Source organism: Oculina patagonica, chromosome 2, assembly GCF_052425735.1.
Source record: "Oculina patagonica isolate OP01 chromosome 2, crgOcupat, whole genome shotgun sequence".
NCBI classification, from domain to species: Eukaryota; Metazoa; Cnidaria; class Anthozoa; order Scleractinia; family Oculinidae; genus Oculina; species Oculina patagonica.
The window spans coordinates 28,637,255-28,664,822 of NC_135759.1; the positions used below are offsets into that span (position 1 = coordinate 28,637,255).

Below are 27,568 nucleotides of genomic sequence, written 5' to 3' on the forward strand. Positions count from 1 at the left end.
TGTAATATATTACATTATTCACATACCTTAGTAATCCAAACATTTACACCATGTCTCACACGTGTAAATAAGCACGTTTAAAACTCGACAAGAGAAAACGCGCAATACGAAGAACAGCATCCCGATGCATCTTATCAGCAAAATGTATCTATGTAAATATGTCTATTTCTTACCTTGTTTCCTTGCTACTTTATCACTTCGTTACCTTACGAGAGGTCTTACACAAAGCACTATCTGAGCTACCAAGTCCCCTCGGATAATCTCGTGTTACGTCACGGTCACGTCGTTCACGACGTGACCGCGACGTAACACGAGACAAAAACGGTAACGACATTGATTTTTCTTATACAATATACGTCGTATATGTCATCACTTCAAAGATGTTTACAAGTTGATTTGTATATATGTACAGCAGTTGACTGATGTTTTACTAATTTACCACTTATTTTTATACAGGTCCTCATTATTCTAACGGATCATAGAACTTGCATATGGGATGAAAATGAACAAGTAATGAATGAAACGACCAATGTAAAGACGAACCAAATAAAAGTGGTAACAGTCGCATTTGGTCCTCATATCAATATCCGTGAGCTACAGGATATTGATGACGGTCCTGAAGTCCTTCATTTCGGAGAAAATGAGAGTTTGCGAACAGTTGGAAAGCGCCTTTTGCAAAGTAAGTGCTAATGCACGAGTATTTCTTTTCAAAACGAATGATATATATCATTCTAACGTGCTGGGGTGTTTTTTATTATTTTACACCACTTGCGAAATTATGTCAGGTTTAAAAGTGTTTGAGGTATACGAAACCTGATTTTAAACTTCAACAGAAGGCATTTGTATGTTGTCTGTTCTGTCTTATTGTAACTGAGGTTTTGTTAGAGCATGCAGTACACATTGGTCGGTTTCTTTTCTCCATTCCTGATATACTGACAAAAAGCTTTAATTTGTTTACAGGAGTAAGCGGCAAAGATGTTTACGGTAATAAAACTGTTCCATGTTAATTTCTTTATTTAACAATTTAGGGATCGCTTCTATTAATAAAAATCAATGGTAAATTAAATTGACTGATTGTAGGAGAAAGAAGTGAACTATCACGAAAGCTGTGTTATTCGCTGCTACTTGTCGAATTTACTTCCTTAATCTTCTTCCTATGGCCATATAAGTTACAAAAATCAAAAGTTCTTTTTGTTTGCCTTCAGCAAGACGGGAGCAATATTTTAGTGGCGCTTATGGGTAATTAAAAAGGCCGTGCAATTCCCAAACGTTTGGCTAAAAGCTTGATACTAAAGGGGAAATATTTTGTGTTATTATATCATTTGTTGTATAATGCCCTCGGTTACCTTGCATTTTGCAATGGGCCCTTTGCAGCTAATGGTAACATGGACCGAAAGAACACCTTGCTGGAGGAGAAGCATGCAACGCTCTTCGACATCCAAACAAAGAGGTGTCGGTAAATCATCTAAGTGCGCGGTGTTACTTGCTCTCCAGCAAGGTGTTATTTTGTGTCATATTTCCGTTAGCAGCAAAGGGCCCATTTAACTCATTCTAAGTGACAATCGCGTTATCTCGTCAAATAGTTAATTCCGTGTGCTTTTCTTTAACATTGTAGACAGTTACCTTGATTACTTCACGACTCCATACTTTGTCTTTCTCCGTGACGCTCTAAGCTACCTGGTTTTGCTTGGACTCCACTTTACCATCTGCCTGGAGACATCAAGCATTTCTTTGAGCGGAGTCGAGTGGGCCATTCTAGTATTTTTCACCGGTCGTGTATTATTCGAGATTGAGCAATTTGCAAGTAACAAAGTAAAGAAGAAGGTAAAGAATAAACGACGAAATTTCCAACGTACAAGATGCAATGGTTGTAAATACCTTGAAGAAGACTTCGCCGAGGAAGAACACGAAGATAAACCAACAGTTTTTACGATGAAATTCTCCAAGTATATCAGGTACTAGCTTTTCCTTTAACCAAGTACTGTACTTGTGTTGGATGAAGTAGGGCTACTAGCATCCCATTCAGAGACTCCTGAAAGAAGGGGGCAGGGGTATATATTCTATTTCCCAGCCCAAATTTTGCCCAAATTCCGTTTCCCATGCACCTTATTGTTTTCCGAAGTTTCCAAATCCCAGTCCCAGTTCTATTTTTTTTTTATTTGCCATTCCCAGTACGACCAAGTGACCCAAATCCAATTTTCCCAGTGAAAATTTACCCAAATCCCAGTTTTCATTTTACCCCTTCAGGCCCTTCCATTTAGTGAAGGAAATCTGGTGTCAAGCACTTGGGAACAGACTTGTAAAAGCTTTCCATAATACATCAATACTATACTTTCACTTATTATACAGTACTAGAATGACGGATAGTAAGGTATACTTTCACAAAAGAGAAATAACCTTTATGGAAAGATCACCCTGAAAAAAATGTCTTAGCTCGTGCCAATATGCTATTCGTAATTCACAAAAAAATTTTACTTGAAAGTGCACACCACAAAAAAATACTTCACCTCAAACCTCGCCTTGTTATAGTGATTTTTCCTTGTTTGTTTGTTACTTGATTTTACGTACTGTTTTCCTTTGTTTTCAGTGATCGTTGGAACATCTTGGACCTCACCACGCTTATTATTTACTTCACTACATTTGTTCTAAGAATGGCCACATTGGCGCTGTCCGAATCCGTGACCAACAACCGATCCCTTGTCATTGCTGGTTACCTTTACGGCCTCAATACCATGTTCCTTACACTCAGGGCATTTGGTCACGTGATGGAAACAACAAAACAAATTGGTCCCATCCAGATCGCTTTGTTTCACATCTTGGGGGACCTGGTTACTATATTTTGGCAGTTTGTGGCAACTATTTTGGCCTTTTCTATTGCAATAACTAAAGTTTACATGGCTGAGAAGTCTTTCATTTCCAAGCATAATGGAAAAGAACCGTGAGTAATGTCAATATCAATTTTTTCTACAATAACAAAGAGAAGAACAGTTCCATACCTTCCATAGGAAAAGATCAATAGCACGGTAATTTACCTTGAGATCCTGTTGTAATAAAATGTGGTAAACATGTTCACTTGGAGCAGCCTCTTTCACTGCCTTGCATTAAATATAGTTGAAAGAGCCACATGTAGTCGTACCAATTTTTTCTGTATTAATCATATCTGCAACAAAAGTCGTGAAAGTGTCCATCGGTTCTAAGAACGATATCAAATGATATATTAAAATATACTTACCTGAAAAATTTTACTATTTGAATTGTATTTTTATTTGCAGCGTTTGCAGCAGTTCTGGAATAGCCTGGTAAGATTTAGTAGGTTAATATGAGGAAATCAACTGAGTTATAGCTTCATTGGTTTTACCACGGATTCTGGTTAAGGAGTGTAGCTACTCTTATGATCCTTTTAGTGATATTGATGATCTCCCCCCCACCCCCCTTTCCGGTTGTGCCGTCCTTACTCAGCCGTTTTATCATATTAGGGTCTTATATATGTTGATGAAGCCGTTTGACAGTGAGCACATATATATAACCAAAAGATATCCTTTTTAATGTCTGCAAACAAGACTAGCATATGTCTTCTTTGTTGGTGAGCGGGGGGTGGCTCATCAATCTTTTGTCCAAACCGAAGCGTACCTCTCGCACAGCTAAAAAAAACATTTTGTTTTCTTTTCCTTGGCTTCTTTTTCTCTTATCTACAATCCAAATCACAATTGCTGAGGTGCTCTATCTCCTTTCCTTCAATGTTGATTGGAATGAATCGAAGAAAGGGCAACGAAGGCAATGAGAGTAGTTACATGTCAAGTCCACCGACTCAAGATGCCACCAATCAAATAGCAACATTTTCTTGTAGTTTCAGTCAACAAATAAAAAAACTTGAGCGTATTTTCCAGTATATTGACAATTAGAAGACTGCATTATGAACTGCATGTGCCCCTTGCATTTGATTTCCATGAAGCTGGAGTAAAGAGGCAGTTTCTAATACAGTTATTAAGAGTGAGTCCGCACGAGAACCATGCAGGCGAGTCTACAGCGTATCTCACCGATTTCCCTCAAGTTTGGCACACTTGTGTAACTTCACTAGTACATTAACCATGTGCAATATTTTGGTTCAATTGCTTATTGTTTTGGAGAAATGTCAATCAAACTGTCAGACAGTGGAAAGTACTTAAATTTGACCTAAAAATATTCACCATGTTTGATCCCCTGCTACATGCTAAATCTAAAAAGAAATGATACGAAACTTTTACATAAGACAAATCAAGTCCCGAACAATAGAAAAACGTTCAGTAAACTTGTGTCATTTGCTGCGTTTGGCTGAAAGCAAAATTCCAAATCTCCTTATTCAATTCGTATCAAAAAAGTGGGGTTTCTAAAGTCGTTGTTTGTAGACATGCGGCGTTTCTTCAATCGAATTTGAACGTATCAATAGATTGCCAAGGAAATAGTGTCCCTATTTATCAAATAAAATCTCTGTTAAGTTTAAGAGGAATTACAGGTTCGCATCAATAAATGGTGTTAACTTCGTGACAATATGCAAATGAGCTCAACACGGAAATCGTGATAAGTTCAGAGTTTGTAAAATATAAACTAAATAGAATGTTGCTATAAGAAGTAAAACATCGTTATGAAGCTTTTTGCATAAAAATACTTTTAAATCGTTAGTAGTTTTAACTACTGGAAGTCGTTGGCTGGTAATAAGCAAATTAAACAAATTCAAACGAACACAAAGGTCATACCGACCTGCTGGTCGTTAACTGCACCAATTTGAAAGATATCTCCACAAGCAAGCATCATTGGCATCGCCCTCTTGGTGTGTAAGCTGCATTTTTTCGTATTTGCCAGCACCATAGTAATTTAAGAACAGATGTTATCAAAACAAGTTGGCGGCGAGGCATCAAATATAATATCCACCGATCATGAAAACCGACTTGTTTTAGAATTCGGTCGCGTGTTTTGTTCACATATAAAAAACATGTTTCCACTGCAAAGAAATTATGTAGTCATCGTTTCCATCCAGTAAGAATCTGCGGCACAAGTGGTTTTTGGTGCTGTCGTTCTTCGAAGAACACCGACAATAGTTGATTGCGTGACAGACCGACTTGTGAATTTTATCTCAAATTTCATGTCTCAAATTTCACTCTGACTCAGATCATATTGCGATCGTCATGGCTTCGTTTATGTGCTTTCAAGAAGGACCTGACATTCAGGGGCCATGGGATATGTATTGAGTCATCTATAAATGATCCAATACGCCACAAATCGCCATGGCTTTAATTTTCTACCTTTTTTAATTTTGAAAATCTGAAATCGAAAAATTAGCCTTTAATACCGACTTACCGTAAGTAATCTTATAAACGCCAGGGTTTTTTAATTTAAGGGGTACATGCGGGAGTGTTAAATAAATATGAGGCGTTTAATAGAAAAGGGGCATTCATTTCACCAGGAGCCCATGATTTCACTCTAACTGTAACGAAACAAATAGACAAACAAGTATGTAAATATGACGCGTAGTTTGCTCCCGGATAAAGATAGGAAACAGATTTTGTGAGTAGGAGACTACTCTAATCTTTTCTAATGCAAAGCCTAAAGATGTCGTTCACAGATTGTTCGATATCGATGTCTTCATCGTCATCGCATCGGGGTTAACCATGTTGGCTAGCTAGCTCCTTTGGTCCCTTCGATGTCCGAGTGAATCAATTAACTAACTAAAGAAAATTGCGTGTTTTTTACTCCATGAAACGTTTACTTGAATTTTGAGGCGAATATACTTTTTCTTTTTTTATTGAGGAGGGGGGTGGGGTGATGGGGGGAGCAGGGGTGTCTATTAGACACGGGACGTTTATTAGTAGAGGCCTCTAATACAAATTTTACACCTCAGGGGGAGGCGTTTATTTGAGAGTGGGGCGTTTATTAAATCATTTACAGTATTTCACTCATTTACATTTATTCTAAGGATTGCCTACAGGAAAGATAAAATAGAACAAAAGAGTATTATTATGAGTGTCATTGAAAACGAACTTTCAACAACCTGGTCAAGGCAAAGACGAATCATGAGTTGTAAAAAGGCACGCTGATCTACACTTATACAAATATTTAATTCCGTCGATACGTCGGTCCGTCATTCTAGCTTTAAATTAGGAAATCAGTAGGAGCACTATCAGAGATACAGGTGATTCCAAATTTGTTGAAATTGTTCTGGATCCTTGTTCCCAGGGTCTTCGTTCCCCTAAACCAGCGGTTGATAAACGAGTTTAGATATTAAATTTCGTTCCAAGAACTTGCGCATTTTCCGTCAGCCTTGACCGAACTGGGCCGTCCTCTGCCCTCTGGGCCATTTATGGTTCCGGTTTAATTGTGCGCATGCACCGGAGACTTGAGATGGAATGACCCGTTCTTGCTCCCAGAGTCTACGGTCCTTCTGTTCTGCGCCAGGGATCGAGACCTCTGCCGTTAATGTCTGTTAAGCTACGCAACGAATTGAAGGCGGGGTTTGGCTGGGAATCGAATGAAAAGGGATGAGGCACCAGCGGAGTGGCCCCGAGGCGAAAGCGGAAACCCGACTAAGAGGTAAGTGCTTGGACGGTTGCTATAGAAAACGGCTCCACATCGAGGCCCTTTGAGTCACACTAGGGCTTTCCACAAGTTGCTCGGCAACTTTGGCATTTTTTCATGTTTCGAGCAACTTTTTCCCCTTGGAGCAACTTTTTTCCCCTTGAGCAACTTGTTGCATTTTGAGCAATTTCCAGACCGAAGATTTACGAAGATTATACGAGTGCTGTTCTAAGGCAAAACGAACGTTTCCGAAGACTTACGACGTTTGCCGAAGATATTCGAGGGACATCTGAAGACGTTTCAACATTCGGCTCATTCTGTATAAAACATTACAAAACTCGTCAGCAAACATGACGTCATCGATATCTTCACGATTTTTCCCAGTTAAAGGAATCCTTGTTACTTAACAAAATAATATTTCCTTTAATATGTTATTTAGATACTTTTGCTGTAAAATTGCTTAAAACTGCTTTGAAGATCTTACTCTCAAAGGGAAATTAGAAAAAATTATTTTGGTTAGAAGTAGCGTTTTGGATTTTTTAGAGCAACTTTCGAGCAACCTTTATTATATGAAGCAACGTTTTTGGATTTTTGGAGCAACTTTTTGAGATATTACGGGAAACTTTTTGGGAAATCTCGAGCAACTTGTGGAAAGCCCTAAGTCGCACTGCCCGAAGCCAGTGGAGAGTACGGATGAAAGAAAGAAGGATATAGTGAAGGCTGAGAGCAACGAAAGGAAACTACTTGCAGCAAGCGAGCAGAATGCAAATATACGCGTCAGCATGACGACATGTCGACAGCGCACGAAAGACATGATCCACGAGGGCGAGGCTGCACCAGGCACGAACTCAAACCAGTTTAAATTCGTGCGACTGATCGCAGTGACAAAATGAGTGAAAGCAGCCTTGTCGCAGCGTGTGTGCACTTCTGCGACAAAATATAAACTAGCCAATGAGAGAGCTTCATGTATTGAATTCAAAAACTAGTTTACATTCTCCCTCTTCCAAATTCGCTGCAGGTGCACCGAACAAACGCCTTGTTGCAGGGACTTTTTGAAGTAGTACACACGAAGCGATTTGTCGCAGAGAACCTCACTTAAGGTTTATTAGTACTTCATTAGTGTTTTCATTAATTTGAAAGTAATATTGTGTATAAGCTACTTTAACTTTTTCATATATTACATTGATCTGCAATACGGCACGAACAGGAGCTAGAGAGATGGTGGATATAACCCCAGTGTATAAAGATTGAGTGAAGTCCAATTGGGTGTGTAATTATAAGCGTTATTAACAAAATCAAACTGCGCGGTCGTTCGATTTTGTTAACAAGGCCTTTGAAAGACCTTTCAATTGGCATTAATGGTTTTGACATCCACACTATAAATCAAACATTCAGTTAGGGACGCAAAATTATTTTTTTGGAGGAGTGGCCAAGTGGGATCAAAAATCCTGAAAAAAAATTGTTTGCAATAGCAAAATGCCCACATAAATTGTTTGAAGACATCAAAAAACATTGTCTGCAGAAAGATGCAGCTGGAAAAATTGTTTGGACAGGGAGCGCCACGAAAAAAATAGTCTGTACTGTACTATACTACTCTTCGAGTAAAACAATGGTCCATTCCAGCGTTTCGATTGAGCACTGAGGCAAGTCTTGAGAGACTGGGTACTAGTCCAAAACAACATGGCGCCCGGGTGAAAAGTAACTTACCAGGCTTATGAAAATGTGAAGTACTGAGGCCATCGCTTACGAGAAAAGTGGAAACTAAATCCTTGCAGAATTGTTTGTGAACATTATAACTACCAGGTAGACAGGAGTGAGCGACGTTTTCTCTTTCCAATCTGCACGTGAAGATACGCTTGAATTCGATCGATGATGAACATGTCAAGTGGCTTGTTTACCTTTTCTCACGCCGTAAGTCTGTATTTATGGGCACTAAATAGCCGGATAATTAACATCACGAACCACTTTAGATGCTAAAAGGTTTATTGGATTTATGTAAGCGGTATTTCTCACGTCCTCAGCCGACCTATCCATCATGTTATGAAACTCGTTCTAAAACTTTCAGAACTTTGTTTTTGTTTTGCTCACATGTACCACATTTTTGTACGCTAAAATCATACGTGCCGATTGAACTTAACATACTTTTTTTGACTTTAATTTATTATTTAGTAAATGTTTTACAAAATAATGGCTAATGGAACCATCAGAATAACGCCGCATCGGCGATATTCAAACGTAATTTTACCCTAAAATCTCCAGTGTCACGCATTGCCCGAAATACCTTATTTTTAAAATAGGTTTACTACCAAACGTGAGAGCGATGAAAAATCTTGATGATATGATTTAAATTGTACTAGGTGATACTAATTACAGTGGTATTTTTATATGGAAAGCTTCAATTCTTGCAGAGATATTTTGGTCGAAAGATGGGTCAAAATTTGGGTATTTTTTGGCTCAAAACCGACCATGGGCACGTTGACCACGATATCTTCCACACGTTAAAGAATTTTGCGATAATATTCTACCTACAGCATTATCATCTCAATATGTAACCCCATGCAAAATATAAAGGAAATCTGAGAGGGTCGATGTAGACTCAAATTTTAATATTGCATGGATTTCATATGGACCCTCTCTTAAATATATAATTTACTACATGTAACTGTCTAGTGCCAGTATTCTAGGGTTGAACTTTTCTGTCTGATCAACAGTTGGTGGGAGATGGTTCGACATCTGTGTTGGTCTTTGATGGGAGTAGGAGAACTGGACACCCTGGAATCAGCTGATGGTCCTTCAGTGACTCTTGTTCATTTCCTTTACGGAGCGTTTCTTATAATGGGAGTCATTCTTCTTGTCAACATGATGATTGCACTTTTGTCCAACACATACCAGAAAGTACAAGTAAGATTGCAATCCAAAATCGCTTTTATGTTTAATGTGTAGAACAAGGTGTGTCGTTTTATACTGGATTTGTTTACGTCTTCTTTAATTGTAGTCCAAGATTCCTTTTACAGCAAGGCGCCCAAAAGTGTGACCACTTTTAATTTATTCACATTCTCTCGTGCAGATTTAATCCAATCAAAAGCCGTGGATAGCTTGCAGTTGACTTCTGATTGAATTAAATCTGCACGAAAGAATGTGAATAAATTAAAAGTGGTCACACTTTTGGGCGCCTTGCTGTAAAAGCTTTTGCACTATTATAAAGGTTTTAAAAGGACACAGTCTATCGGTTACAAATGAAAAATGCGCATTATGTAATATCATATCGATTCTGTGTAAAGTTTCCTCGACCGCTTATCGATTGTCACTAGTACCGAAACTAGGCTTGGACATTATTATAAAGTCTATGTGTTATTTTTTAGGACAACTCACTGATGGAATGGTCCTTTAAGAAAGCCATATCAATACAGACATACAGTTCCTGTCATCCTATACCAGTTCCACTCAACCTCGTCTCTTTCTTGGTTAAGTGCTGCGGGTGGCAAAAGTGCTTCAGTAGGCGCCGCCAACATCGAGAAAAACCAAGAGCAACGGCTCACGTAAGTTTGTTTTTACTCCCCATATAACTTTATAAAGTTTTAGGCAATAGTTTTAAGTTATATAAGTTTGTTTGTAAATAACATTATACGCACTCTTGCCTAATTTCACAATTTTTGATGAGTTATTTGATCTCACAACTTGCTGGAACGCCCAAAGGTTGCTCGAGTGTTCAGGTTGTTCCTGCCCAGCTTCGCTATTTTAACACACTGAAGCAGAATGGATGGTGCATGAAAGAAGCTACAACTAGGTCGTGTTTTATTTTAACAAGAAATTTTTCTAACTTACTATTTCAAAAGAACTGTTTCAAGGCTGTTGTGAAAGATCTGGAGTTGGCTTACTTTGCTGAATACGGATATGTTTTTCCTTTGACAGGTAAGAAGCATTACATTTATTAGCCTCTTAGCACACACCTTAAACAGCCAAAAAAGCTTTTACGTGAAAACACCTATTAGATTGGTGTTGTTGTTTTTTATGTAAACAGAACAAAAAAAGCATTTCTCCATAGTAACATTAAATTAAATGAGATGATAAACAAAGACATGTTGAAATTTCAGTTTACATTCAGTTTTTATCAATAAACACATTAACAAATACATGAGAACATTTTAACCCTTTCCACAATTTCTTTCGTCCGAATCCTGGTGTTGGGCTACGTCATCTCCCATTTCTAAAGTGAACATGTACACCTTTCTAAGATGGCTTGGGCAGCTTGCGCTGGTGCCAAACGCGTCCACCTTAGAGACAGTTTACCGTAATTCATTCTTCGTGAAGAGAAATCAGGGTATGGTTGATGTTTAATCTTCCACTCCAAAAAAAAAGAGCATTATCTACAGACAAGAGCAGGGGCCCGTTTCTCGAAGGTCCCGAAAAGTTTTCGCACCCGAAAAGCCATAGCAAAATCTCAAACCTTATAATTAAAGAGCTGTTTAATTCCATGATATTTTTCATATGAACAGAGGTTTCCTTCATACAAAGTTTCAGGCCTATACACTTCTCTGTTTTTAAAACACAGATAATTTAAAATGGCTTTACGGGCCCGTTAAGTTTTCGAGGCTTTCGAGAAACGGGCCCCAGGGCCGTAACCAGACCTTTGGCATATAGACGATGCAAAATCTAGCTAGGAGGTTCTAAGGGCATGCCATCCAGAAAATTTTTAACACTTTTCATTAGGTTTTTCTTAAAAAAAGTCGATCTTGTTCAACTGCGAATTATTTTCCCAACTACTGAAACATATTTTGTTTTTAATTTTGGGTTGAAATTTAGACGGAGCAAATGCTTTGTCGTGCCTCTTGCTAGTTACGGCCCTGAAGAGCTTAAACCTTGCTGCGGCTTCATGAACTACCTTGCGCAGTGTAACGAGTATCTATAATTAGTACAAATATTATTGATTATGAGTACTGCATAGAAGTGCTAATCGATAGCTTTCACTAGGGTTGTTCACTGGGGTTCCATACAAAGGCCTAAGCAATAGATCCATCTTGTACTGTATGGTAGATAAGTAAACGTGGAACCCAGTCATTAGCTGGTGTCAGTTTGTACTAACTTGACAGGTGCTATCTTTTGCTTTTACTGTCTCTATGCTAATGGACTGTCTGTTAGTATTAAACAATAAGTGTTTCACGCAAACTTGTTTGTTTAGATGAAAGAAAACTGGACCGTGTGCTTGTAGAAACCGAGCGGAATCGGCAAATGGCCAACCAGATTGCACACAGAACATTTACAGCATCTCATTCTTCAGACCAAAGCGTCCTTCCTACAGGTCCTGAGGTAAATTAGTTCATAACTGACTTTGCATTGTAGTCATTTCTGAAGCTCGAAGCTTTAGCATGCACAGCGCAGCACAGTGCAGCGCAGCACAGCGCAACGAAACGAAACGCTGCAGGCTGCACCGCACCACACCACACCTATGTCGATCATTAAGTTGATGGAAGCAATCTTCTGCCGCCGTTAAACATTAAAAGATATATGGTTCATCATTTGTTGATCAACAGTCAATATAGTCGAATGGTGAAGGAAACTGCAGACTGTGACTAATTCAAACAATAAAGAATAATAAAAGAACATTGAATAATAAGAAATACGATTATTGAATATTTTATTTATCTGGACCCCTTTTTACTTTCGTACTCTCTTTAACGGCCCCCTTATTCTCACAGTGCCTCTTTTCTTCCGTTATATAAATAGTTACAAACAACGTTGTTACAAAGTTGTTAACTTGGCAAATATGTTAGATTACCTTGGCAAATATGTTGAGAGGGGAGGGGAGCAACCTATGTGATAAAGTATAATCCTATAGTATACGCTGAGGTAGTAGGATAAATGCCTAAGGCAGCTTTAATCACACGACGCTTGCAGAGGCATGCGTCAGCACAAGCAGGCGTGAGGTGTACAACACGACATACTTGGTACGCAGCCGCAACCGCAGCGCTCAGGCTTTCATTACTCAAAGTAGCTTTTGCTTGCGTTATCCCGGTTTACACGGGCGACAGGAGGGCACACTGTAAAGTAAAAGCAAACCACAAGGAGTATCAGTTTTTATTTTTTTTAAAATTAATTAAATGTTTATTACAAAAAAAAAGTGCAAAAAAACGAAGACAACCTTTTTCTTGCGCTGTTGATGACTTACTGCAACACCCTTCTCAATATTAAGTCTGGGCCAAACTATTCTGTTTATATTAACTTTCATCTTTTGACTGAATGCAGGCGTGGGACAGTAAAGGAATTAGTGTGGAAGAATGCCTTTTAACATGCGAGGGGGCCAGGTTGTGTGATATCTGCAAACACAAGCCGTTCAAGTATCACGGCGCCAGATACATCATTCCATTTTCACTGGAGTTTCCTCATTTTGAGGTAATCATACAGTCGTGAACTTTTAAATAAACAAAAAACGTTCTTGCTATCCATTCTTTTAAGCAAATGAAAACTAAACATTTGACACACTACACGCATTAATGAATTCAGAATGAATTACAAAAAGGTGTTGAGAATGCACATAAAAATTCAGACGAACGAGTAGGGTGATAGTATTTGATAAACTTTTCTACAATTGTTTTTTAGATTCAAACAGTGGTAACTGGAAAAGTATTAAATCATTAATCAAAACTATAACAAAATTGTCGAACGTGATTGGTTATCAGCAGCCCGATTTGAGCACTAATAGGACAGTGTATGCATTATGCTTGTAATTGGACAGTGTAATAGGACAGTTTACTCGTCATGCCTGTATAATTGGACAATACGCGCCATTTTGCGCACGCTGTTGTTGTGCATTTAATCGAGTAAAATGTTATGTTTTTCACCATTTTACTCGTGATTAACAAATCGGACGACCGCGAATTTGTTAATCACTTGTATGATTACAGACCGAATTGGACTCCACTCAGTCCTATTACCATTATTTGTATCTAGTGCAATTATTTGTGAAAATTGTTGCGGTAGAAAGCAGAACCGGTACAGGAAATAAGATGTATAACAAATCCTACTTTCTTATTATAACATTGAAAACATTCAAACAAAGAAGTACCCTTATTTGTACACGTACGTTGTAGGTCCTCATTCAAGAAACAGGGGAGAGAAGGTTTTTAGGCGTTGGCGTTGTTTGGGCGGGCTATGGAGCTGGTCATGCTATGCCGGGATGGCTTGATGGAACAGTCGGATATCATGTCGACGATGGAAAAATATTCGACGCTGAAAACCCAGAACAGGGAAGAGAGATCGAAGGTAATATTTTAACAAGCCATCCTAACGCTATGATTAGACACTCACACATTCTGTCTACAGGGCAGTAACTAGCAAGAGGCAAGACGAGGCACTTGCTTCTTCTAGATTTTAACCCAAAATTAAAAACAAAATATGTTTTGTTGGAAAATTAATCCCCAGTTGAACAAGATTGATTTTTCTCAAGAAATACCTCATGAAAAATGTCTCTGAAAAAGATTCATAGCTTCTAGATTTCAAAATTTTCTGAAGAGCATGCCCTCAGAACCTACCAGCTTCGTCTATGGCAAAGGTCTGGTTACGGCCCCGATCTAACTACAGCGTCTACTCATGCACTACCAAAGTTCTAGTGCATGACATTGAAAAGTTAGAGACGTCATCTTGATTTGCCTAACCATTTAACCCCCATCTCAATCTTTTGTTGTTTACAGTCAAACTTCTTCAACCGGGGGAATCCATGAGGTTTCAACCAATCACGAAACGAGTGTGAAAAAAAAACTTACGAACTTACGTTCTAATTTTGTTAGCTTGAACGGCGCGAAAAACGCGAGATAAAAATAATTTTGAGCTCCGCCTGGACTGAATGATATAGGTGCTTATATAGCGCATCTACAAAGCTCAATGCGCTTCACAATTAGAATTTTTTAGACTTTGCACAGTTGTTAAGTTCAGTGCAGCAACAAAAAGGTTATCGAAACCAGCGGCAAAACAACATTGAATGTGGCGACAAAATTTAAAAGTAATTTTGAAACCTGCATGATCGCAAACAGAATATTTTGACTCTAACGCAGCCAAAACCACTCTAACAGACAATGGCGCTGTTCCAACATGGCTGGTCTGATCATGGACAAACTCTGCAGATTCTTTTGTTTCAAGCTCGCGTCGTGATTGCTTGAAAACCCTTAGGTGGCCCCGGTTGGAGTGCTGACGAAATTTGTCTTGGGCTATTATATTAAGCTGTGAGTGGAAGGTGGCGGCCACGGTTTTTTTGAGAGGGGGGGGGGGGTACAACGATAAGAAGGGGATTTTAAGTTGTATGTTTAATTTTTTGCTTTTTATTGCCGAATATAGATGCCATGGCGTATCGTGGTGATCTGATTGGCTGTAGCATCAGGTTTGAGAGGATGACGAGCGGTAAAGTGCCTGTGGTATTTACACTGAATGGGAGACGAATTACGGAAGATGAGATATGGATAGATTACACTCCAGGAGGGGAATTGCCGTACCCTTACATAGGCATGGGACACGAAGGAATAAGGGTGTTGGCCAAGGTTAGTGCATTCTAGTATGTAAATAATTCAGTTGATTTGTACCGGCATGGATGGAGGGCTAAATGGCCTCAAGCGTCCTCCGGGGTGCGAAGAGGATAAGTAAGTAAGTACTTCTTATTTTACATGTTGGCGGCATTTCTAAAACGGGCAACAAGCAAGTCGTGCGGCTTATTTCTGCATTTAAAAGTTAAGTTTATGCAAAAAAATATCTTTATCAAATGAATACCTAGCGATCGATGTATTCATTCTTTCTTGTTACAGTGTGAAACATGTGTAAAATCGTATACGTTCAGACTCATACCCAGTCGCTCCAGAGACGGATTTGACTAGAACGCATTGCGCGTGTCAATCGACATTCCTAGACTCATCAGATAAATTTTAAATAGGTGGCGACTGGGTACGAATCTGATATGCGTTTGTGTTGTCCGGCATTACTTCCGGCTCTGATATTCGTAATTTCCTCGGCCTGGGTAAGCCGCACTCAGACGAGAAATTTCCCAAAAAGGCCAACGTTTCTCTAGATGTTACTGTGCTCTTGAAGATAGATGGTTACGTTGATAGTTTTTTTAGTCAAATAAACCTAGTCTGAGTACTAGAATATTAGTTATAGGTGGCTGTAGCAACTCACGAACTTTGGAGAGAGGTATTTTTTTGTTAAATCTAAATCAGGGTCTATTTATTAGATGCGTCCCACTGGAAAGACCCTGGATGAACAGCAGATTTACCACACAATCACGAAGGATAAAGGCTCAAGTGGCAGCGATCTCCAACTTGAACAAGTGCTCGTTGCAATGGCTTTAAATGATATAAAAGAGATGAAGGAGAATGTTGACGCGAACTTCAAAGCATTCAAGAAAGAGGCGCAGGAAATACGTGGTTATGTTGCAAAAGCTAAATCAGAATCGGAATCAATGGAACGTGAAATAAGTTCTTCTTTCGAGCGACTAAAAGATATGTTTGTTTACGATGACATAGATCTAGAGACATATCATGAAGACATGGCCTATAGGGTTTCACGTCTTGGCCGCATGGCTATACAAACGATGCAGGAGAGGCAAGAAAAGAGACAAGAAAAAAAAGAAATACCCATCATTGTCGAACTTTTGAGGACGCTTAGACGTGAACTAGAGAAACTTGGCAAGAACACAAAAAAGAAAACAGATGACATGTTAAAGGAGCTAGCAGACATCAAGAACGACGCCAGACTTCATCACTTGTCTCTACAATCAAAGAAAGCGGGCCTTGATAAGAAATTCGTTGAGCTTGAAGAGTTGATTCAGGGATGCTGCACAATAAAGAAAATACCACTTTCGATATTTGAGGGCACTAAGGAATAAAAACATGTAATCGTGCAGTGAGACCATCGCACCATCCTGATGTGACAGAACACTTTGTGTTAATTCCAGTTTCAAAGTTACTTTTTGAAGTTAAAAAGGGTGCTTTAACGGAAAACAGAGCCACGAACATAGTAATGGTTGTTTCGAAGTTGTTTGGCTCCTGTGAGCCCTACCATATGCCCACAGTTCATCTTTTAATTTTCTTTACTGCTTTGTAACTAGACCATTATGCCATAACTATTTTATACATACCTTCGTAGAAAGCGTCTGAGTTGCTTAAGTAAAACATTTATAACATTTAGTTAGCGTGGAATAGAAAATCAAAGTGCCCGTTGGGCTGTCTCGTGTTTCAGATCAGTAAAGTAGCACCCGTTGCTAACAATCATATAAGCTCAGAAAAACCATCTCCGGATTCTACAATATTAATTCTCAAATTTCATTCTCAAGCATTTGCAACAGCCTGTGCTATACGAGCATCGCACCATGTGCCCTTTCTACACATTCTACTCAAATAGTCAAACCAAGACTGCCCTTCCAAAAACTCAACAAAATCTTCGCAATGATTTCTAAGGTATTCAACAACTGCAAAACGCACTACGATTTGCTACTTTCATACTTAATTACTTACTTCCCTATTCGCCATCGGCGCTCAGGGCAGCAAATGACTTGCTACCGAGTCAAATATCTGATGACTAACACTTCGAAAAACGAAAACAGTCTCCATTTCCAACACAATCATAGACTGCAGCTAGTCGTATCATTTGCGAACGCATGTAACGCATTCGGTTGGGAGGGGATGCGATGCGCGTAGGGAGGGGATGCGATGGGTGCGTTCGCACCCCCCCGCCCCCGCCACGAGCCTTGCAAGTCCGCTCATTGTGAAAAATATATATATATTAAAATAAATAAATAAATGATGGGCTCCTGATAGAGGGAAATGGTATTTCTGTACTTCGACTATTTACATTCAATATGGTCCTTTGGGTTGGAGATCCACCATTTGAAGATTCGTGTGGTATATTTTAGACCACATTGTGTGATAATAGGTTAAATTCAACGATACATTCTACCTAATGTCCTTCATAGTCGAACCATTCGAAGTGCCATTCGAAATGCCATTCCCAGGCGCTACCAAAAGAGAGGAGACTGGGTACTTGTTGGGCTCGGAAACACCCAAGGACAATACTAAAAGATCAACAAACCGACTCTGACTGATTTATGTAATAACCATTTTGACACTAAAATGAAGAGACCTATCTTTTTCCTGTTTTCCTTCTATGTGCTGCTGTCATTTTTAGCTAAATAAATTGTTAACTACGTTTTTGAGGTTCTGTTTCGAAAAATGTGATTTGAATTTAAAAATGTACTAGAATTATTGTCGTCGTTTTCTTCACTTTTACCTGCCTTTTCTCCTAACAAACTGTCTTCAAAACGCACGAAATGCCTATTTTTTCAAAATTTCCTGGGAGAGGATACCCCCAGACCTCTCCCCCCTGCATTAACGCGCCTGCGGCGCTCAAGATTTCGTGCCACAGTCGCTCATACGCACCCCCCCCCATGAAAAATCCTGGTTACGGGCCTGTATAATATCTTAGTACGACAGCGAGAGGTCTGGCGCCAATGTAAAACTGTGAGTGGGACTGGGGAGAGACGCTAAAAGTTTTTTCTCGCCTCGCAACGTTCGGCGCATTGCGCCTTTCAACGACTTAAGGTGGCTCGTACCAGTTTTCAGGTTTTTGACTGTGCGACGTTTGGAAGAAAATGGCCAAAAAAATAATTAAAGATCGTAACAAAATTTTTGTATAATTAAATTACCCATTGTGTTGTTGATCCAAAATACCAATAATTACGTCATCAGTGGTTACCATGGCAACGGTAGGCAATGATTTTTTTGGACCCTTTTTCAGCTTCCAGTGCTTATATCTTGAAAACTAACTCGATGACCCCCATTTTTTTTCTCGTGATAACTTTAAGCATATGAAAAAGAAACTGTATAATTATTTTAAAAAAATTCTACGAGGCGGATTTTTTGCAAATGCAAAAAAGAGCAATTTGTAAGTAATTAAAAATTCCTTTTGTAGAATTTTTTTAGATTTTTTCTGGCGTTTCCTTTACATAAAAGGAAAATATTAGGGCAATAAAAAATAGGGGTCATCGGGTTAGTTTTCTTGCTAAAGCCTTCGCGAACTCAATAATTCCCACGCGCGTTTCCGCGCACTTTAAAATTTCGATTTTAAAAGTTTGGTATTTACTCATGCTCAGTTCTGACTACCGCTGATCTTTGCGGGCACATACGCGCGCAACACGCGTGGACTTCCCCTCGCTTTGTCTGCGAAACTTTTCGGCTCAGGATTTCATGGGATTTAGCCAGTTTCAGTTAGCGCCAGTTGTGCCTCTTAGGTCTTACTGTTTAATATTTCTTTGTCTGAATAATCATGTGTTTGAAAGCGAACGAAAATAAGCTGAAACGAAAAAAGTGGAATTGAGTCACGATCTCCGACAAGATCGATGGTAGCACATGCGAATTTGCTTTTGTAACTCGAGCAGCGAGATCCGAAAACATTTTGACTGTCGAACATAAGTTGACTTAAAATGTTCTTGTTGAAAAACTTCAGTTGAACGCGGAATTTCTTTCTTATAATGAAGAAAAGCAACCTCGCACTCGGCCGCCATGTTTGTTTTCCTTTTCAAATCTCGCGCGTGACTCGTCGGCATGAAGCGTGACGCGCGCGCTAGTCACCAGACTTCCTACGCAAGAAAAACCGGTACGAGCCACCTTAAGAGAACAAACGACTGTTTTGCAGTCTACCACAATCACAAGGAACAAGACCAACTGCACGTAATCTATTTCTAAGTTGTGAAAACGAAGTACAATCATAACATTTAACAATTATTCGCCGAAGGCGAAGGGAATCACGGCGAATATTCCCCGAGACGAAATTTTAGTCTAATTTTCAGAGGAGAATATCAAGAACTATAAAATAAAAAACTAAAACACGGAATTAACAAACACAAGTGCTCGCTTGAATACTTGTAAACAAGCTGAACAAGTTTAATTCATCGATTGTAAATCAGAATTTACACTTAAGCTTAAGTTTAAGCAATAAAACGAAAAAAGACAGATATCTAGTACCTTTCTTTAATCGTTGGCGACTTCTGAGCAATTGTGTAAATCCTCTTGAAAGAAGTTGAGTATCTCTGATCTGAAGAGAACTGAGTCATTTTTGGTCAGTTATTAAATCTGCCAATGAGTTTCTTGTGGCCCGTGCGATCTCCAAAACCATCGTCCTTAGCACCAATTCTAATGCCTTGAGAACCATCTCTTGAAAATATTTTCGGTTCAAAAGCCTTGGTAGCCAATTTTTAAAATTCCAACTGTTTTGTATTCCCTGGACTTGATGTGATATCTTTCGAATGAACGAAAATTTCATTCATCAAATGCCGCCATGTTTACTTGCCTGGATGGCAAAGTTGGCGGGCTAAGTAACCAAGCCCTGAAATGTTATATTCACCTCCAAGCGAGGTGAATATAACGTCATAAACCAGAGCTTCTTGACCAATCAGAATGTCGCATTCTTATATTCACCGCTTGAAATTAGACTAATCCCTGTTATTCACCGTCATGTTTTCACCGAAATTAACAATAGGCCATAGGACCAGGAATCTTTTCAATACACCACACATAAATAACATTTTATAAAATACAGAACATTTTTTATCATAACTAAATTTCCAAAACCTATATGCATTATTCCAGAATGAAGAAAATATAAAACTTCTATATTTTCCCTCTTCCCATCACCGATCACCCACCGCTCGCGCTTCGCGCTCGCTCAAAATCCCTGCCTCTCTCCAAAACTCTCCAAAATCCGCGCGGCCTTGGAAAAGCCTGTGAAGGAGGCAGACGCATTCTGATTAGGTTAAAATGGGTCATCTTTCATCAGCCCCTTGAAATTGCCTGGATGGTGGAAGGGATATGGGACGGATCAGTGGTTTTTCTTTCTACGTCATCTGCCACTTGACATTAATTGCTCAGATAAGGCAGGAATGATGGCGAAGAGGGATTTTAACTACATACGTAATACGCACTTTGCATGGGTCTAACTCGATAATGAATCCTCACTTAGACAACAAAACAAAATAGAACCGGGCAATAAGAAATGACTAGTACAAGATATAAACGAAAGAGACAAGTTATATTCTGCGAGTTTTTAGTATTAGAAAGAAAACAGACATTTGCTTAGATGATATCGGGAACAGGAATTTTGTTTACCTTAGCGTAATACGCATTTTTTCATTTTGTATGAACCATTTAACTCAAGAAGAAATCCTCTCTTAGACCACAGAGCAAAATAGAACCAGACAATTAGAAAGGGCTTGTACAAGATATAAGTTAAAGAGACAAGTTATATTTTATGCGGTTTAGTGTAAGAAAGGAAACAGACATCAAAGCGGTGTAAATAAACAAGCAGCCTTTGACCTTACTGGCGGCAAAGTATCGTATTCGTATATCGGTTGTCACGCAAAAAAGGAAATAACGCTACTGGGCACGTCTATAAAGCCACAGGGCTTCTTGTTTGTGTCTTTATTACTGCGACGAGTTGACCTTTAGCATGTGTCTTAGTGAATGGGGGAATTCAGGGAATTTTGAACTGTTTTCCAAAATGGTTTAGTGTAATACTCGAATTGAACACACGCAAGGAAAAAAAATGTCCAAGGGATCTACAAGTTGTTTTTTAACTAGTTTAATCAGCGCAAATTTCACCTTGCACCAGCTAGTAAAGGCACACATCCGGCTGGTTCGACTATTACGGTCTATTACATCTTTGAAATCCGAATCTAATCAAAGATTGAAACGACAAAAAAAGTTTTTTTTTCTGACATATTGTCGACATACCTACAGTTCTGTATGATTCTGTAAGGAGCAATCCCGTTTAAGAACAAAGCCGAAGATGAGATACCACATCAATATTTCTGTTTGCGTGATAACTTTACTTAATATTCTCCTTTTGACACATTATTTGACATATCTGAAAACTGCTCTGACGTCAACAACTCTCGACCCTAACACGCGCCAAAATGGTTTTCTTGTAACGCAAACAGAAATTTGACAACAGCTTTATCTTCTAATTCATACTTTAACAATACCCACCGCAAATATAATATCAAAACACAAACCTACCGTAAAGGTAAATTCATTTTCCATGTAAAAAACTACCTATTTAAGCAACATATGTGAGATAAAATCTCCTTATCAGATTTGGCGGTATTACTAAAGATAGTACTTCATGTAATATATTACATTATACACATACCTCATAATGCAAACATTTACACTATATGTCTCACACGTGTAAATAAGCACTTTTAAAACTCGACAAGAGAAAACGCGCAATACGAAGAACAGCATCCCGATGCATCTTATCAGCAAAATGCATAGTATGTAAATATGGCTATTTCTTACCTTGTTTCCTTGCTACTTTATCACTTCGTTACCTTACGAGAGGTCTTACACAAAGCACTATTGTGAGCTTCCAAGTCTACTCGGATAATCTCGTGTTACGTCACGGTCACGTCGTTCACGACGTGACCGCGACGAAACACGAGACAATGAACTGTAAATGAGTCAAGTAGCCGGAACAGATTGCAGGTTTTCTCAGTAGATGTGTAACACCAGTCATGTGTAATAGTCTCTTGCTGTTTCCTTATTAAACGTAAATCCACAGTATGACAGTTTCTTCTTGATCCTTATTTAAATTTTATTGTTATTATAAGTGAAATGGGACTTGGATAAAGTGAAAATAAATGAAGAAGTGTTTTCTAAGTCCCTCAACGAGAGTCGAACCCATGACCTTTCAGATTCCGGTTGGCCGGTTTCAATCTCAATTTTTGTCTGAATATTGGAATATTAGTTGTTATTGGAATAGGTAACCCACGAAATCTAAAAAGGGGGATTTTTTCATGACTCGTAAATCATGGTTTATTTTTTCTAGATGCGTCCCAGTGGAAAGAGCCCGGGTGAACAGCACATTTACCACACAATCACAGGGGATAAAGGCTCACCCAGCAGCAGTGATCTCCAACTTGAAGAAATGCTTGTGGCAATGGCTTTAAGTGATATAAAAGAGATGAAGGAAAATGTTGACACGAACTTTGAAGCATTCAAGAAAGAGGCGCAGGAAATACGTGGTTATGTTGCAAAAGCTAAATCAGAATCGGAGTCAATGGAAAACAAACTAAGTTCGTCTTTCAAGCGATTAAAAAATATGTTTTTTTACGAGGACAGAGATACATATGGCTCAAATGCGATAGAAGCAATGAGTAATTCTCTTGACCGCATGGCTATAGCAGAGATGCAGGAGAGGCAAGAATTGAGACAAGAAAAAAAGAAATACCCATCATTGTCGAACTTTTGAGGACGATTAGACGGGAACTAGAGAAACTTGGTAAGAACACAAAAGAAAAAACAGACGACATGTTAAGGGAGCTAGCAGACATCAAGAACGACGCCAGACTTCACCATCTGTCTCTACAATCAAAGAAAGCCGGCCTTGATAAGAACTTCGTTGAGCTAGAAGAGCTGATTCAGGGACGCTGCACAATAAAGAAAATACCGCTCTCGATATTCGAGGGTTCTAAAGAATAAAAACATGTAATCGTGTAGTGAGACCATTCTGATGTGACAAAACAGTTTAAAAGAAACTGTTTATAGTTAAAAGGGTTGCTTAAAGAAAAACAGAGCCAAGAACGTAGTCATGGTTATTTCGAAGTTGTTTGGCTTCTATGAGCCCTACCATATACCCACAGTTTATTTTTAAGCGATGACGTCAGGAAATCGCTTATTGTCATCGCACGACCGACCCGATCTTTTTGTCCGCTCGCTTTTTGTCTGTTTCGGTCGAACAGAAATCAACTTTAACTTGATAACAAGAAATCGCCGCGTAGAACACAAAAGCAAAATACTCCCGTGCAGTTAGAATGGAACACTACAATGTATAAACGAAAGAGACTAATTACATATGATGGGATCTATTAGAATTAGTAGACAGAAATTTCTAACTCTTATAATAGTAATAAGGGCCGCGGTGGGCAAGAGACCATTTGACCTTTCTCGCAGCTTAAACGCTAGCTCCGCGTATCGTATGTCGTTTATCGGAAGTCACACACTACAATATAACACAATCTACTGTTGTTCAATTGAGCAAATCTACGAAGAAAATGTATTATTAACTTTGCATCCTTGGCCTGTGAATTTATAACTACTGTTAATTCTGTATTTATTTGAATTCCATCATATCCTAACTATGCTATTTAGACAATCACCAACATTGCTTCTTAGCTTTACAAAATGTACACTGCAATTGGATAAAAGTCTTTATCACGCCCTCAATTATGTTAGACCCTTTGTGAAACGTCATCGCTTCTGCATGCACTGCATGCCGATTATTTAATTTGCTTTACTTCTTTGTAAATAGGCCATTGTGCCACAACTATTTTAGACATACCTTCGTAGAAAGCGACTGAGTAGCTTAAGTACAACATTTATAACATTTAGTTAGCGTGGAATAGAAAATGACTCATGTAGCCGGAACAGATTGCAGGTTTTCTCAGTAGATGTGTAACACCAGTACATGTGTAATAACTTCTTGCTTTTTCCTTATTAAACGTAAATCCACAATATGACAGTTTCTTCTTGATCCTTATTTAAATTATATTGTTATTATAAGTGAAATGGGACTTGGATAAAGTGAAAATAAATGAAGAAGTGTTTTCTAAGTCCCTCAACGAGAGTCGAACCCATGACCTTTCAGATTCCGGTTGGCTGGTTTCAATCTCAATTTTTTCTGATTATTGGAATATTAGTTGTTATTGGAATAGGTAACCCACGAAATCTAATCAAAGTGCCCGTTGGGCTGTCTCGTGTTACAGATCAGTAAAGTAGCACCCGTTGCTAACAATCATATAAGCTCAGAAAAACCATCTCCGGATTCTACAATATTATTTCTCAAATTTCATTCTCAAGCATTTGCAACAGCTTGTGCTATACCAGCATCGCACCATGTGCCCTTTCTTCACATTCTACTCAAATAGTCAAACCTGTCCAACTGTCCTTCCAAAAACTCAACAAAATCTTCGCAATGATTTCTAAGGTATTCAACAACTGCAAAACGCACTATCAAATGATTTGCTAATTACATACTTAATTACCTACTTCCAGATAACGATATTCGCACTTCCCTTAATGGTTTTATTCTGTATCTACCGCGTATTCAATATACTGCTTTCCTATTATGGCCTGAATGAAGTTTAAACAACCTACCAAAACGCAAAATGAGATACCACTTCAATTTTTCTGTTTGCGTGATAACTTCACTTAATATTCTCCTTTTGACACATCATTTGACATATCTGAAAAGTGCTCTGGCGCCAACAACCCTCGACCCGATTGTACACTACCCCCCGACTACCCACTACACAGTATCTTCGACAGATGTTGCCCGAACGTTCAGTCTTTGTTTAACAAGAACGTCACCTGACACTACACTTGAAATCTAAAGCCGAAGTGGTGAAAAGCAAAGCAAATTAGTTTCCTGAGAAGGTTTTTCGACGTAATTTGCTTCTCACTTCTTTCTAATGGGGATCTGTTTTATCTGGAGGCATTATGTATTAAATAGAGCCGTAAGATTGTGGCCAAGGAAATGTCTAGAGGTCATTGCATTTATAGTCTGCGCTGCGTGGTTTCCTGTTTGTTTCACACTTCTTTGCCACATGTTTTGCTAGTTTAGTTTGTTTTTGCTCAAGTCTATTTGTAAAATACGCTTTAAACTCTCGAAATTTACGCCGTGGAAGGACAAGATATATGTTCCGTGAAAACGTTGATTACTTGCATTTTGTTGATACTGTTGCAAGATGTATTGTGTATTATCACTTAATATATCTTGGTCCGGCTTCGCAAGTGACAACCGGAAATGAATTTGATTGCTTGACGCTTAAAAGACTTTATCCCTGGTCCTCTTCGTGCCAAATTTCGAGTTCAGTGCTCGCCTCATTTCATCCCAGACCTTTCGTGCTTCTCTGCTCTTCAGGCGATTGAAATTATCAGCCCAAAGACGAATTAGCATTTTCTGATCATCGTCGGACCCATTTGTCGTAAGTTCTCTTTGCCGGTCCGGATTCGGGAGAAGATGCTGTAGATGTACTTGCAACAGCAACGGGACTCGTCGGGGAGCTCGTTATATTGCTCGATGCGCTCCCTGGCCTGCTTTGACTGCCTTCACCCACGTTTAACTGCGAATGCAGTTCATTCATAAAAGGGCCAAACTGCTGTTGCTGCTGCTGATGATGATCAAAAAAGTAACCGGATAAAATGGTGTTGAACTGAGAAAAAAGCCACCTCCATCCATGATCGAGTGTTCTAGCGAAGTTCCCGCGCTTTGTGATTGCGTGCGATCATGACCTTCAATGTCATTTCCCTGACAGGTTCTGTTATCACTGGAGACGGCTTCCTTTGTTATTAAAGACAAAATTTTGGAAAATCGGTTCGCCTTTTTTTTTAAGTGGAGGTCGCACTTAAAAATCTCACGTGTTGATAGATTTTCACCGCAAAGTAAACAAATTCTTCCAAATTTTTTTTTAGTGCGACCCGGCCCTAAGAAAAACAAACAAAAAGGAATTATGAATTTGACTTTGTGACCTTAGTGTCTTCAAAATATCATATCACGTTCTGGAAAGCGTATACAATTAACAAAGCAAAGCAAATTAATTTCCTGTTTCTCAGATAACGATAATCGCACTTCCCTTAATCCTTTTATTCTGTTTCTACACTATTCATAATACGCCCTTCCTATTCTTTACTGAATAAAGTTTAAAGAAACGAACAAAGCCGAAGATGAGATACCACATCAATATTTTTGTTTGCGTGGTAACTTCACTTAATATTCTCCTTTTGACACATCATTTGACATATCTGAAAACTGCTCTGACCTCAACAACCCTCGACCCTAACACCCACCAAAATGGCTTTCTTGTAACGCAAACAGAAATTTAACAACAGCTTTTCAGCCAGCCGCATACTTTAACAATACCCACCGCAAATATAATATCAAAACACAAACCTACCGTAAAGATAAATTCATTTTCCATGTAAAAAACTACCTATTTAAGCAACATACGTGAGATAAAATCTCCTTATCAGATTTGGCGGTATTACTAAAGATGATACTTCATGTAATATATTACATTATTCACATACCTTAGTAATCCAAACATTTACACCATGTCTCACACGTGTAAATAAGCACGTTTAAAACTCGACAAGAGAAAACGCGCAATACGAAGAACAGCATCCCGATGCATCTTATCAGCAAAATGTATCTATGTAAATATGTCTATTTCTTACCTTGTTTCCTTGCTACTTTATCACTTCGTTACCTTACGAGAGGTCTTACACAAAGCACTATCCTGAGCTACCAAGTCCCCTCGGATAATCTCGTGTTACGTCACGGTCACGTCGTTCACGACGTGACCGTGACGTAACACGAGACAAAAAGGGGGATTTTTTCATGACTCGTAAATCATGGTTTATTTTTTTCTAGATGCGTCCCAGTGGAAAGAGCCCGGGTGAACAGCACATTTACCACACAATCACAGGGGATAAAGGCTCACCCAGCAGCAGTGATCTCCAACTTGAAGAAATGCTTGTGGCAATGGCTTTAAGTGATATAAAAGAGATGAAGGAAAATGTTGACACGAACTTTGAAGCATTCAAGAAAGAGGCGCAGGAAATACGTGGTTATGTTGCAAAAGCTAAATCAGAATCGGAGCGGCAATGGAAAACAAACTAAGTTCGTCTTTCAAGCGATTAAAAAATATGTTTTTTTACGAGGACAGAGATACATATGGCTCAAATGCGATAGAAGCAATGAGTAATTCTCTTGACCGCATGGCTATAGCAGAGATGCAGGAGAGGCAAGAATTGAGACAAGAAAAAAAAGAAATACCCATCATTGTCGAACTTTTGAGGACGATTAGACGGGAACTAGAGAAACTTGGTAAGAACACAAAAGAAAAAACAGACGACATGTTAAGGGAGCTAGCAGACATCAAGAACGACGCCAGACTTCACCATCTGTCTCTACAATCAAAGAAAGCCGG

General features: G+C 38.9%; 1 pseudogene across 1 annotated transcript in view; it reads left to right on the forward strand.

Moving 5' to 3' along the window:
* The window catches only part of LOC144643927 (uncharacterized), a 49,671-nt pseudogene extending 26,611 nt beyond the window's left edge, over positions 1-23,060 (forward strand). Inside the window, exons 7-19 of the transcript XR_013568997.1 lie at positions 457-679; positions 961-984; positions 1,616-1,955; positions 2,588-2,938; positions 3,273-3,299; positions 9,261-9,450; positions 9,912-10,088; positions 10,386-10,461; positions 11,729-11,856; positions 12,793-12,939; positions 13,638-13,809; positions 14,878-15,077; positions 22,408-23,060. The product of XR_013568997.1 is annotated as an uncharacterized LOC144643927 (transcript). The remainder of the gene's footprint in view (positions 1-456; positions 680-960; positions 985-1,615; positions 1,956-2,587; positions 2,939-3,272; positions 3,300-9,260; positions 9,451-9,911; positions 10,089-10,385; positions 10,462-11,728; positions 11,857-12,792; positions 12,940-13,637; positions 13,810-14,877; positions 15,078-22,407) is intronic.
* The last annotated feature ends 4,508 nt before the right edge of the window (positions 23,061-27,568 follow it).